At 33.7% G+C, this 13,608-nt stretch overlaps 1 long non-coding RNA gene across 3 annotated transcripts in view; it reads right to left on the bottom strand.

Annotated features, from left to right (window-relative positions):
* Window positions 1-2,831: 2,831 nt before the first annotated feature.
* LOC123793646 (uncharacterized) overlaps window positions 2,832-13,608 on the bottom strand; it is a 416,734-nt gene continuing 405,957 nt past the window's right edge. The window contains exons 4-6 of one of the 3 annotated variants that reach the window (XR_015723022.1): window positions 12,009-12,128; window positions 5,243-5,387; window positions 2,832-3,244 (exon numbers count right to left, since the gene is read on the bottom strand). This is a non-coding gene — a long non-coding RNA (uncharacterized LOC123793646). The remainder of the gene's footprint in view (window positions 3,245-5,242; window positions 5,388-12,008; window positions 12,129-13,608) is intronic. The other 2 variants (XR_015723023.1, XR_006780043.2) reach the window with 2 other exon arrangements.

The following is a 13,608-nucleotide window of genomic DNA, read 5'->3' as shown; positions in this document are numbered from 1 at the left end:
CAATTTCAAAAGTAGAACATGTTATCAGATGATATTTTATGTAGAATTCATGATAAATTAGTTAGCTTCCAATATAAATACTGGCTTTGAAATGATGGCTGAGAGCTTTTGCCAAGATCAGTGGAACCCAGGACACTCTATAAAGCATGGAGAACTTGCTATATGATATCTCAAGTAAATCAATGACACTATAACTAGATTCTGTAAAAGGCGATCTTGTGTATATTTGTTGTTCAAAATCAATTAAAAGTAAGATCAGAGGCTGCTATCTGATAAGCATATGGCATAAAATTAAATATCCTTAACATGTACTGTTTTTCATTCAAAGGAACATGGAAAATCTATGTGAGGGTAAATTCAGAATCATATATTCACACTTAATCAGCTGGAAGTAGAAATGTAAGCCAATGGTGGCTGTTATTCAAAAAGAGCGTCCACAGTTTTATTTCCAAATGGACAGTGAGATTGTAATTAATATTACCAGTCACACTTCAGAGGCACATGATTCACCCATCTGATGTTGGTGGAATCTTTTCCTGAAAATGGACTATGACTTGGTCAAATATTGGCTTATATTAATCATGTATACCTAAGAACCTCATAAAAAGGAAATGGTTCACACAACTAGAATCAAATCAAGAAATGCATGAAGTTAGAACTACCTAACTATAAAACATTGTTAATAGGCTTCCAAAGTTATTCTTTGAGGAACTGATAAATTATGAATGAAGCCAATGTTATTCGATTTGGATGCAGTTATTGAACAATTTCATTTAAAAACACAATGTTCTTTTGCTAAAAGGGAAAAAGCTCTTGAACATTAAAAATGTAGGTTCATATCTCAGTATTATATAACAAAGATGATACAAAACTAAAACCAAGAAACAGTTCTGACAAAAATGTATGATCTGACCTTGCCTCTCTCATATTCCTGCACCACAATTTCCACAATATAGAATTAACAGATTGTGTTTAATCACACCTAAATTCCCTTCCTACTCTAGAGTTTCACATTTCTAAACAAATATACATGTAAAAAATGATATACATGTTATTATAAATCACAAGTCTAATGATAATATTATAGCTAACAGAATTTAGCAGGATGCACATTGTAAAATATGACAAGCACTCTTTTTGACCAAACCTGAGTCAGGCTCCTCTAAGCCATTTTCTCAAGTAGGCTTCCACCTTTGAACTTCTAAGTCAATCTTTGCATTTCCAAGAATCTTGCTAAGTTGGTTTAGACAGAAGCCTCCTACCTGTGATATCTGATCAAATTCCTCATCCCTCACCATCCCTGCCAGGGCATTATTTGAAAATCCTGGCCTACCTTCAGCAAGAAACTCGTTGGTCTGTTCAGTCAGAATCCTCCTCTGCCCCTGATGTTTCCTCTTAGCAGTTTTTCCACTGACTGACCCCCACCCTCCTTTGAATGAATCCCACTTATTCTTCTTGTATTCAGAGTTGAGCCCAAACCCTCCCCGCTACAAACCCCATTCCAGTGGCCCCTGCTTGAATAAAATCTTTCTTACCACCTTTAATGAATATCAGAATAATCTTTTCTTCAACAAGTATTGGACTCCTAGTCATAGCTTATTTTCCAATGTCAAGCAGATGTTGTTTTAGAAATCTGTTTAGTCACTTAAATGACCTAAGCCATAGTTTTCTACCACTTACGTTTTAAATACAGTAGTTATGTTTAGATACAAATTATAAGATTGCACCTAATTAATCATAAGGTCATTTCCCATTGGGATCAGAGTGACCTGTCATTTCCTGGAGTTTTCAGGAAGTCTGGTGACAAGGTTTTATTTATTTTTAAGTCTTTGAAAAAAGAGTTTTGTTAAAAAACAAAACAAAACAAAACACACACACACATGCAAACAAAACAAAACAAAAAACCACATAGCCCAAAACAAACAAACAAAAAAACCCCTCTATTTTTAGTTGTTTTAGATTCATTTGCTAATATTCTGGCAGAATTTTTTTTTTTCTTTCCTAAGGCTCATTTCAGTTCCTCTCTTCAAAGATTTGTGAACAAAATCATTTTATACTTGCTTTCATAATTACATCTTTATATGATCTGTCGTTAATGAACTACGTTGGTGAGGAGGAGGAGAGAGTCAGCCCATTACAGCAATCATCTCTTGTGAAGGGGAAGTGAGTGGTTACACTAAACTGCCTTAAGGAGCAGAAGACTGATGGCTCTCCCAAGATACAAAGGCATGATATTTAAATTGTCAACATTGAGGTTTCAACCCCACTGAGTAGTGCCCACAAACTGGAGTTATTGCTTACAGGGGAAAGAATAGCACCTAAATAAACCCCTAAATACACGGAGGGAAGCACTGCGACTGACTGGGGGCTCAGAGAAATCTTCAGTCCTGGAAGAGACCTGGACCACTGGGAATGGCGGCCAAGGCAGAAATACAGGTTGTATTTAGTAAGGGCATGCACAGATGAAGAAGTGTAGAGTCTGGGACAAAGAGAACAGTGACAAACTCATCTGTTTGCCACTCACTAGGAAAACTACTTAATGTCTTTGAGGCCACTGTATCATCTATAAAATGTGAATAATACCTATCTGGGACTGTTGTAATAAAAATTAGGGGGAAAAGTGCCTACACAATATTCCACACATGCGTTTACTGATGTCAGTGTAAACACAGCTTTTTATTTATTTATATTTCTTTGGATAAAATTACCACATTAGTTGAACCCTTTACTAATAATGTTGGGATCCTGACTTTTAACATTTGTAAATCATACTGTGTTATCCATATACATGTAGCCACAATATTCCTTTCGCTACACCTATTTAAGTACAGTCATGTTTGTAATCATGTCAGAATAACTTGTCCTACACAAAGTGAGGTGGCTTTCTATGTAGTTCGATTTCAAATACTGTTGTTCTATCAAAGCTGGCAGGGTTTGGTATTCTCCCCCTGCTGTACAGAGAGGGTCTATGTGAAACCAACATTTCCCACAGCTGTATATTTTGCAGCATTTCTTCAAGAGCGTAGAAAAAAAATCTCCAGATTCTTTTATTGTCTTATCTTAAGTTTCTACAAGGGCAAAATCTGTGCCAAGGTCTTATAAAGATTTAGTTTATTTGAAGACACGGGAGCAGAGGAAAAGGCAATTTCAGTGTGCATTACCAAGATTACTATGCTGGGCAACACGTCCTCAACTTTGCCAGGATCTCCTGATATGCGTCCAAATGCTTGCCATTATTCTCTACCTAAAGGATGGGAAGTGGGAGCATTTTATCCACCTGTTCAGTCCACCACTCCCGCCCCCCCCAAAAAACTTGGAGGTTTCCCCCGCGGTATGAAATCCTCACACATCTGAGTAACTCTGAGGAAGAAATTCACCGGCAGATAGTCCCAAGGGAGGAAAAGCAAAAGTAACTAAAGTGATATGTTGCCAACTCAAACTCCATCAAATTTCATGTGAAATGACCCTCCATAGTCTCAACTGAAATCAGAACTGAGATCAAGAGGATGAATGGGAGCTACGATGTGTCAGATTCAACTAAGAAGTGCAGGAGCAGTAAGCATGTGAACATGGGACTGCAGACCTGAAGAAAGGTGTAGACTGGGAAGCTGGAATCTGGACTAAAAAGATCATGTCAAATTTAACCAGCCAAAATTTGTAAAAATATATTTATGTTTCTTTGAAATTTCTCCCATTTTATGTAAAATTTCAAGTTTGCTGTGGTAAAGTTGTTCAATTTATTACCTTCATATTATTACCTTTTGTATCTGAAGATGCTATGGTGATATCACTATTTTAATACCTAATATCATAGGTATTAAAACACCCAGTTGTATTTGTGTCTTTTTATTTTATAAAGGTCAGCCTCTGTAGAATAAATGTTGGCTTTGCTGTTCTACTCAACTACATATTGGTTTTTATTTTCTTATTTCTACTTCTTTGCACATATTGTTCTTTTTCTGTCTTCTGTAGTCTTCATTAGTTTCTGATTCTCTTCCAAGTTTTCTATTTCCTCACTTAACACTTTTCAGAGTATTCTATCATTTTCTAAAAGTTTTCATCAGATCTCCCACTACATTTTGTACTTACCTATTTCTTCTTGTAAATATGATTTTTGTGGGTTATTTTTTATTATGTTATTACGTATCTTCACATTTAAAAATTTTTCATCATCTTGGGTAACTAAACATTTTATCCTTATAAGGTGATTCAATGTATTACTAGTAATGGTTTTGGCTTTAAAGACTAACTTGTCTCATATTAGTATAGCTCCACCAAGCTTATTTGGTTACAGTTGGCATGACAACTTTGTCCATCTTTCTCTTTTAAACTTGCTGAATACTTTTGGTTTTGAACAACATAGAGGGTTTTTCCCTCACTTATATCCGACTTGACCATATGTCAGCTTTAGTAGGTTCATATTCAAAGAAATTTCTGATATACTTTTGTTTAAACCCACCATCTTATGATAACTTTTCTATTTTCCCCACTCTTGTTCATTTTTCCTCTTCTTATTTTAATTGATTTTTTTTAAAAAAATAGTTTGTCTTCTTTGTCACTATTTGCTTGGCTTTTAAACATTAGCTCACTATATTTTTAGTGATTAACATAGAGATCGCAACATGTAAACTTGATTTACCAGCATACCAAATTACTTTGTTACTGTTTATTTTTTGCACACAGCATAAGGTCCTTAGCATATGTTACTTTTGACTCACTCATAGACATCTGACAAACATGCATTAACCACGTACAACAGACTGCGTAGCCTAAACATCAGTAATGTATCATTTCATAGTCTGAGATTAAGGTGTTGGCAAGGTTTGCGACTTCTGAGGGCCGTGAGGGAGAATGTGTTCTTTGTCTCTCCTCTAACTTCTGGTGCTTTGCTGCCCATCTTCCCTGCTCCTTGGCTTCTGCTGCATCACTTGGATCTTTGCCTTCATCTGCAACTTGCATTCCATTTATAAGGACACCATTCATATTGGATTAGCAGCCCACCCTATTCCAGTATAACCTCAACTAAACTAATTTGCATCCGCAACTCTATTTCCAAATACGGTCACATTTTTAGGCACCGGGGTTTAGGACTTCAGTGTACAGATTTTGGGGGAACACAATTCAACTGTATGTGTGTGTCTGTATGTATACCAAAACATTATACCATTATATCATTATAAATATTACTTTATTGTTATAATTGTTATGTTACACATTTAAGTTGATGTAAAGATTTACTTACATACTTAAAATTGTCCCAGCTTTTAAACACGTCCTGCATCTCTGATCCTCCAGCTTATATAATACTTCTTCTATCTGGCAAATATGCATTAGAAGTTTTATTGTTGTTACTTGTGTGCTGACAACAATTCTTTCATTTTTTATGTCTGAAAAGGATTATTTTAATTTCATTCTTAATGAATTTACTTAATATTGACAGATTTTTAAAATTTAGTCAGTTATTTGACTTCTATTGTTTAAGAAGCAATAGAAGTTGAGAACAACTTTATTGGTCTAGTCATTACTCCTTTGAATATAAACTTTCTTTTTCCTATGGTTGTTTTTGAGATGTTCTCTTCTTCTTCTTCTTTTTTTTATGATCTCCTATAATGTTGATTACTTATTGTTCCATCTTTCAATTAAGAGAGTTTTTAATCTGTAGCTTGATGTATTTTATCAGATTTAGAAATTCCACATTCGTCATCATTTGCAATATTACTTGTGCCCCATTTTCCCTTACTTCTTCCTCTAGGGTTCTGATCAGATATATATGAGGATTTCTGCTTCTATCTTCTTTTTTCTTTTTAAAGATTTTATTTATTTATTTGTCAGAATAAGAGAGAGAGAGCGAGAGCACAAGCAGGGGGAGCAGCAGGCAGAGGGAGAAGCAGGCTCCCTGCTGAGCAAGGAGCCTGATGCAGGACTCGATCCCAGCCCCCTGGGATCATGACCTGAGCTGAAGGCAGACGCTTAACCCACTGAGCCACCCAGGTGCCCCAAACTCCTTTTATCTTCTTTACTTCATGTTCGCAACTCTGTATTTCCTATCTTGTTATTTTTTCTGTGTTCCACATTGGCTATTTTACTCAACCTTTTACTAATCCTCTCCTCATCTCTGTTACAATGTTACATACCTCAACTTGTTAATATTATGTATTGACTTTTTTCAGTTCCATAAGTTCTAATTTTTAAATCTATTATTTTTACATTTTCATTTATCTACTGAAATTCTAAATCTTAAACTTTTGTCTCATTGACTATAGTAAGCAAAATTCTTATTTTTAATGATACTTTTTATTTTCAGATTTACATAAAATTGGAAGAATACAGACACAGCCCACATACTCTTTACCTAATATTTCAATGGAAATATCTTTTAGAACTACAGTATAATATCACAACAGGATATTAGCATTGATGTAGTCAAGATATAAAATAATTTTTTTATAACTAGAATTGCTCATGTTGCTTTTTTATAACTACACCCACTTCCTGCCACATCTGTACCTTTGTCCTTATGCCCTGACAACCAATAATCTTTTCATCATCTGTATAATTTTAACATTGTGATTATGTTACACAAAAGGAGTCATAAATCCCATAACATTTGGGGTTTGGGCCTTTTTCACTCAACATGATACTCTGGAGATTCATCCAAGGAATTGCTTATTATCCGTAGTTATTCCTTTTTATTGTTGGATCGTATTCTGTGATACGTACACACCATAGTTCATTTAACCATTCATCCATACATGACATTTGGGTTGTTTTCTGGTTTGGGCTATTACAAATAAAGCTGCTATGAATCACATCCATTTCCAGGCTTTACTGTAAATATAAATTTTTATTTTTCTGGGCTAATTGCTGGTTCACATGGTCATTGTTTGTTTAGCTTTTTAAGAAATTGCCAATCTGTTTCACAGAGTGGCTGTATCATTTTACACTCCCTCCAGCAGTGTGTGAGTTAATCCAGTTTCTCCACACCCTTACCAACCTTTGGTGCTGTCTTCTGATTTTTTTTTTTTTTGATTACAGAAATCCTAGTAGATGTGTATTTTTAATTCATTATGGTTTAATTTGTATTTCCTTCATGACTTAAGCTATTGAATGGGTTTTTATATGCTTATTTTCTGTCTATCCTGGTCAGTGAAATGTCTGTTGATGTCTTCTGTCTGTTTTCTTATAGGACTGAAAGCTCCTTATGTATTTTCGGTATGAAATCTTTAAACTGAGCAAAAAGCATTTTTATTTAAGTGAAAAAATGAGTTTATCTGAGAACTCAGAGGAATTGCAATTTGGGAAAAGCAAGTTATGGTGAACCATAGGGAAGTCTGAAGAGACAAAGAGTAGGTCAGCTTTTATTAGGTTCTGGAGAAAATTGAGGAGGTTGTTCTGAACAAAAGTTTATTGGAGAAGAACAAGACTTTGAGGTAGTGGTGGTTTTTCTTTGGCTGTAAATGGTGGTTAGTACATCGTGGCTGGGTCAGGGAGGGATCTTCCTTCCCTTAAAGACAGAAAATAAAATTTCTATCTAAAAAGTGTCCTCCCTTGTAAAAGAATTCTTATCTTTCTTCTTCTTGCTGGTTAAGTAGGATGCAAGGGGTGGTACGTGTGTGAGAACCTCCTTCAGGGCCTCGTATCTCCATTTTAAATGGGGTTTCCTTTATTTTCACAGGTATTTTGTCAGATATGTGGCTTGCAGATGTTTTTTTCCTAGTCCGTACCTTGTCTTTCTAACCGCTTAAGTGAAACTTTCATAGAGTAAAAGTTTTTAATTTTAAGTCTCATTTATATATATTTTTTCTTTTATGGATCATGTTTTGGAGTTGAGTCAAAGTATGCTTATCTTTCCCTCCTTGGTTCCTGAACATTTTCCTATTTTTTCTCTAACAGTTTAATAGTATTTTTTTGTATGTATAGTATATTACTTATAGTATTGTATTTTGTATGTTATTATGTTATGTGCTAATTTTTGCAGAAAATGTAACATTTAGGTCAAGATTTTGGAGAGCGGGGTAGGGGGCTATGGGAGTCCTACTACTCCAACACAACTTGTTACAGTCTATCCTTCCACCATTGAATTGATTTGCTCCTTTTCAAGTTCAGTTGGAGATATTTGTGCAGGTTTATTTCTGGATTCTCTTTTCTGTTCCACTGATCAATGTGTTTCTTTTGCCAATGGCAACCGATAACTAGTTATGTAGTAAAACTAAATTCCAGCTACACTGATCCATCTACTTTCTTCATCTCTTTAAAAATTATTTTAGCTATTATATTTCCTTTGCTTTTCCACATAAATTTTAGAATAATCATGCCTATCTCCATAATGAATCTGTCAGGGATTTTGATAGAAATCTGTTTATCAATTGAGATAAAATTATATTCTTACTTTGTTGAATCTTCCAATCCATGAACACTGCTTGTTTTATTTAGACAAGTTATGATTTATTTAAATCTTTTATTTCTTTAATTGGGATTTTGCAGTTCTAAGCATACTAGCCCTTTACATGTTTTGTTATATTTACGTCTAAGTATTTCATTTTTAGAGCAATTGTGAATGACATTGTAACATTTTAATTTTGGTGATCACATGTTCACTACTCACATGTAGATATACAATAGATTTTTTGTATGTTTTATTTTGCATCCTGTGACCATGTTAAACTCACTTAGTTCTAAAGTTGTGATTGTTTTTTCTTCTTTATTTTCTTAGATTCCTTGGGATTTTCTCCACAAAAAAATCATGCTATCCATAAATGAGAACCATTTCATTTCTTCCTTTCTAATCTGTTTATCTTTTATTTCATTAGTTCATTCATTCATTTTTGCCTTATTCCATTGGCTGGAACTTGCAGTCCTATGTGAAAACGAGTGTTGAGAGAAGAAATTCTTGCCTTGTGCCCAATCTCAAGGGGGAAAACACATTTTTTTAAGTATGACCCTTGATGTAGGGTTTCAGTATGTGCTCTTTATCAAAATCAGATTTCCAAGTTTACTGGGAGTTTTTATCATGAATGGGTGTTGAATTCTGTCAAATGATTTTTCTGAAGATAATTATATGATTATGTTATTTTTCTTCTTTAGCCTATTAATATAATGGATCACATTGATTGATTTTTGAGTAATTAAAGAGCCTAGTATCCCTAGAATAAACTCCATTTAGTCAAGGTATATAATTTTTCTTATATATTGCTGAGTTTTATTTGCTAGTATTTTGTAAATGATTTTTTTCATCTATATTCATGAGGAATATTGGTCTATAGTTTCCTTTTCATATAATATCTCTTATTTTGGGTGATGGCCTCAAAAAATGAGTTGAAAAGTTTCTCTCCTTTTCTACTTTCTGGAAGAGATTCAATATTTATTCTATGTAAGTTTGGCATAATTCTTAAGGAGAATGGTACTGGAGCTTTCTTTTTGGGAATTTTTAAACAAATGAATTCAATTTATTTCATGGTTATATGGCTATTAAAATTATTATTTCGTATTAGGTGAGTTGTGGCAAACTATGCTTTTCAAGGTATTGGTCCATTTTATCAGAAGCTCAACTTTCTGTGTATAAAGTTGTTCTTAGTCGTCACTTATAATCTTTTTGATGTCTACAGGGTTTTTAGTGATATTCCTTCTTTCATTCCTGATACTGGTAATTGGCCTTTTTTTTTTTTTCTGTTAACCTGAAGTTCGTCAATTTTATTGATCTTTTCAAGAAAACCAGCTTTTTGTTTCACTGATTCTCTTTGTCGCTTTTCATTACTCTGTTTCATTGATTTCTGCACTTTATTATTATCATCTTTACTGCTTGCTTTGGGCTTATTTTGCTCTATAATTATCTTAAACAATCCCTTTGCATATATTTAGAACCATCTTCATATTCCAATATAAATTTCAACTTCAAATGGAAAAGTTAAGAAGAAAAGAAAATTACACTGTATTTTCCCGCATCCACATATTTGCTATTTCCGTATTCTTTCTTCCTTTCTGATGTCCCAAGATTCCTTCTTTTATTGTGAATATTTTTAGAGAACTGCCTTTAGCCATTCATTTAGGGTAGATGTGCTGGCAACAAATTCTCTCAGTTTTCCATTATCTGAGAATGTCTTTTTTCTCCCCTTCACTCCTAAATATTAATTTCAGTGGATTTAGAATTCTGGGGTGGAATTTTTTTTTTCATTCAGTAATTAAAAAAATGTTTCACTTCCTCCGGCGCCCGTGGTTTTTGATGAGAAATACATCATGATTTGTTTTTTCATACATAGTTAAGTATTTCCTGCTCCAAGATTTTTTCTTTGTTTTTAATTTCCAGTTCTTTAACTATTATGTGTCTTAGTGTGGATTTCTTTAGGTTTTTTCAGTTGGGTTATTCTCAGCTCCTTGAAATCTGTCAATGTATTTTTTTTTTCTAAATTTGGAGAGTTATAAGCTATTATCACTTCGAGTGTTTTATCCAACCTGCCCTCTTTCTCCTTTCCTTCTGTGGCTCTAGTGGTATTAATTTGAAACATCTGTAATAGTATCTAAGGCTCTGTTCATTTTTTTAACCTATTATTTTTCTTTTTTTGATTCAGGTTTGATAATTTGTATCCAGTTCACTATAATCTCTCATCCAGTTCACTTATTCTTTGCTCTCTTCTATTCATTCTACTATTGAGCCTAATCATGGAAGGTTTTTTGTTTTTTGTTTTTTAAATACACTCTTTATTTTGGAATATTTTCACAGTAAAGAAATGCTGCGAAGACAGTCCAGAGAATTCTTATATACCCCACAACCAGTTTTCCTCATGATTAAAATCTTTCATTAGTATGACACATTTGTCACAATCAATGAACCAATGGTGATGCACCATTATCAACTATAGTCCATAATTTATTCACATTGTCTCTACTTTCTGGTGCCCATGATTTCTATTAAGAAATCTGCAGTCATCCAAACTATTGTTCCCTATAGATAATGTGTTTGTTTTTTCTCTCTGTTTTTAAGATTTTGTATTTATCATTAATTTTTAGTAGTGTCATTATAAGGGTCTGGTAACAGAGTCCTTCGTATTTACCCTATTTGGAATTCACTAAGCTTCTTTACTTGGTAAATTTATATCTTGCACCAAATTTGGGGAGTTTCTAGGCATAGTTTTTTTCATATTTTTTCTCAGCAATTTTTTTTTTCTCTGCTGATATTCCAAAGAAACAAATAATGTACATTCTGTTTTTATATGACATAACACTAAGGCCATGGTCATTAAAATTTTTTTCATTTTATTGCTCAGATTGGATAATGTATCATGACCTCTCTTTAAACTCACTGATTATTTCCTGTGCTATCTCTATTCTGCTAATTAGTCTCTGCAGTGAGTTTTATTTTTATTTTTTTAAGTAAGTGCATCACGTATTTCTCTGCTAAAATTATGTTTCCTATTGGTTTCAAGTATGATTTAGATTGTTTTCTGAAGCTTTGTGTAATAGCTTCTTTAAAGTCTGTCAAATAATTCCAATATATATGTCATCTTATTACTGCTGTGTTTTGATTTTCTTTTTCTTTATGGATGAAATTCTCCTTTTTCTTCAAGTCCCAAGAAGTTTTGAATTGTATCCTAGATATTTTGAATGTTATATGAGACTCTGGGTCATGATTAAATACTGCAGATAATATTGATAGCCTTCTGTGGGCTACAGTTTCAAGGTCAATTCTGATTAAAATCCTTTACTGAACTATTCTGATCTGTTCCATACCCAGACCTGGTGGTTGTTCAATTTAGTGTTTGTTGTACTGAATGAGATCAGATCCACATGTATGGAGCTTGAGGAGGAGCCCAGAAATTCATGAACAATTTTGTGTATCTTCTTCCTCAGCACTTTCCTGTCTACAACCTCCACCATATTTCCTGGTTTCTGGGTTCATCTCTGGAACTCTACACAGAAAGCTGGGGCTTTGGTCTGCATTCCCCAAGCTGTTCCTGCATCCAGAGCCTGGCAAAACAAGGACAGAGAAAGTAAAAAATTTAATGGAACTTTACCCATTCTTCTGGAAACACATTTCATTAAAGGAAGATGAAGTTTCCTCTCCCTTTGAATTTTGGCTCCTTCAGGCTTGTATTGCTGCCAGCTATGGCTGCCACGATGGGGTTGTTTAAGGCCTGGGGCAGAGGAGAATAGAGGAAAGAAAACAAAAGAGAAAACATTATATACCTTCTCTGAGTATCAGGGGTTCCCTTTCACACTCCTTGAGCCAGAACTAGAGGCTTTCTTGTGGACCTCTTTCTTTGCTTCATTGGCCTCTGCTGGGGCATGGATTCAAGGAGGATGTACCAGGGGAGAGAAAAAAATGTTAAATTCACTAAAGCTTTGATGATATCTTGAATTCTGGTCTTCCCTTTTATTCTTTCTTCTCTATTTACTTGTGAGTATTCTCAGCATTCATTAGGACACACAGGTAGTATGTATATACATCTTATCCAGAATTTGAACCCAAATATTTTTAGTATAATTTTATTTTGTACTAAAACCAAAAAGGGCAACAGATGGGTAAAATAATACTGGCCAATTTCACTTCTTCAACAGTGACATTTAAAATCTTAAATAAGATAGCTTCTTGAATCCATTATGTAACATTTCAAGAAGCAAAGAAAAGCAAGATCTGTTTATTACATATAGAAACTTACGCAATAAATGAATAATAAGAAATGTGGAAATGACACCAATGTTAGGAATTTAGTTAACTCTGGGGATGAGAAAGAGGAATTTTGTCTATGTCTGATTTAATTTCTAAAATGAGAAACAAAATCAGCTAATGGTAATATAATGTATGTTTAATTATAATAATGAACGGACAGATATATATAATATTATTTTCTGCCATTTTCTCTATGTTTAAAGTGTGTCACGATTAAAAATTAAAATATTAAAAATCTTATGGAAAACTAATTATTTTATTAGTACTATAGTTATGAGCAGAATCATTTTGGAAACAATATACTTATACTGTTAACTGTATTAATAATTCTGCAGAGCAATATGAAAAGGGGATTAAGAGTAACTCTGCTAATAGTTTTTGATCATATTTGTCACATTATGTAATCGTAGAATTTGGCATAAAAGACATAATTTGTAATACACAAGTGACAACAATGTACATCTTCAAATTCAACTGACAAAGCGTTTGGAGCACATACATTTGAGCTGAACTCAGTGGGCTGGTGCATTAGATAAGAGAAGCAACATGATGAATTAATACATTACCAACTTAAGTGCATGTGTACTTATCAAAAACAAATATACAACTGCCATTAGCATTTTAGCACATTTGGTTACTTCTGGATGATTTAGGAATTACTATCTCGGAAGACTCAAAAAATCAAGTCACTTGGTATACCGAAGGGATGGTCCTAATTTTGAAGGGTATTGACATTCGAAATTTCAATAAAATACATGTAAAAGGAAAAGAATTACAAAATACACTCCAGTATATTTATTTACCAATTATTTTCATTTGTCTAATTTTGCCCTACTCTAACCTTATACATCCAAACTGAAAAAGAGATTTAATCATTCCCATCATGACATTTTTCATTCTTATTTTACTAAGGCATGAAACTTCTTAAGGGCTGACTTATCTGG

Source organism: Ursus americanus, chromosome 35 (assembly GCF_024610735.1).
Source record: "Ursus americanus isolate L20-20 chromosome 35, mUrsAme1.1.p, whole genome shotgun sequence".
Classification (NCBI taxonomy): Eukaryota; Metazoa; Chordata; class Mammalia; order Carnivora; family Ursidae; genus Ursus; species Ursus americanus.
The sequence above is the reverse complement of the archived record's forward strand: the minus strand, read 5'-3'. Positions and strand labels throughout refer to the sequence as shown.